Consider the following 1,150-nt stretch of genomic DNA (forward strand, 5'->3'; position numbering starts at 1 on the left):
ATTTAAAGATTAAGAAATTTAAATTTAAGAAATAAGAAAATAATTCCTGGCTTCGCGTCGCCATGATGGTTAGCTATATCTATTAATCCCGCCCCTGTGTCAATTCCCAATAGGGATTAACGAAGGTGAGGCCCATTTACAACGATTACCATTTACTTTAAGACAGAGTACTCTGGCGATCGTCATCGACACTAAAAAGGTTAAATAAAACCATTTAACGACTAATATTAAACGACTCGTGAGCCGTGTTCGATGTTTCCAAGCGACTGCTTGTCTGCAACAGGACGACACGTCAAAGAGCAGTTCGACGGCGAACGAGCTCGGCCTGGCGAACGTGGGCGGCGTGTTCGTGGTCCTGATGGGCGGCATGGGCATCGCCTGCGTGACCGCCGTCTGCGAGTTCGTCTGGAAGAGCAGGAAGGTCGCCATCGAGGAACGGGTGAGTGAGGTCAGATAGCACGTCGAAGAAGGCGTGATCGCGCCTGAAGTAACGTCGTCCAACACGCACCTCGATCCCGACGCCATCTACCCCGACATACCCCGCGAATACATCAGTTGATGTTCGCGAGACGGTGGAGTTCCTCTTTAATGGTCACGGTGCACCCATAAGACCACCCGGGTCTGATCGCCTTCTCGTTCTGATCAACGGAATCAAGTGTCTTTCTTCCTTCGAACAGATCGTACTTACATCAGTCGATCGCGACTCTAACAGGTGATGAATCGACGCGTCGAGGTATTAGTCGCCATTTTGTAAACGAAACAAACGCCAGACAAGCGAAAACGAATTTTTTATTCTTTCTTGTTTTGAGATAGCAATTATTCCCTGTAGATTCTCCTCGGTCTTCAATTCCCTCTCACCTTCGTCGTTCCTTTCGTTATTCCATATACGAGGGACGCTGCGTAACGAACGCTGCTATTTTTAGGTTAATTCGCCCGAATTTAAATATCAATATGAATCCGCAGATCCGAGTCAGCGATATTTTCGCACGAATTCTCGCCGGGAATAAACTCGCGGAAATGAACTGGGATGGATTAATTTTATTGTGACGACGTGGAAACAGCAAATAGAATTCCGCGCGATAACTAGATACGAAGAACTTAATTAGAGCGACGACGGGCCGTCGCGATATATCCTGCGATAAAAAAAAAA

General features: G+C 46.9%; 1 long non-coding RNA gene across 1 annotated transcript in view; it reads left to right on the top strand.

Moving 5' to 3' along the window:
- The first annotated feature begins 445 nt into the window (after positions 1 to 445).
- The window catches only part of LOC113463829 (uncharacterized), a 2,865-nt gene continuing 2,160 nt past the window's right edge, over positions 446 to 1,150 (top strand). The window contains exon 1 of the long non-coding RNA XR_003388657.1: positions 446 to 712. This is a non-coding gene — a long non-coding RNA (uncharacterized LOC113463829). The remainder of the gene's footprint in view (positions 713 to 1,150) is intronic.

Source organism: Ceratina calcarata, unplaced genomic scaffold (assembly GCF_001652005.2).
Source record: "Ceratina calcarata isolate Rehan_Ccalc_2016 unplaced genomic scaffold, ASM165200v1 scaffold167.2, whole genome shotgun sequence".
Lineage (NCBI taxonomy): Eukaryota > Metazoa > Arthropoda > Insecta > Hymenoptera > Apidae > Ceratina > Ceratina calcarata.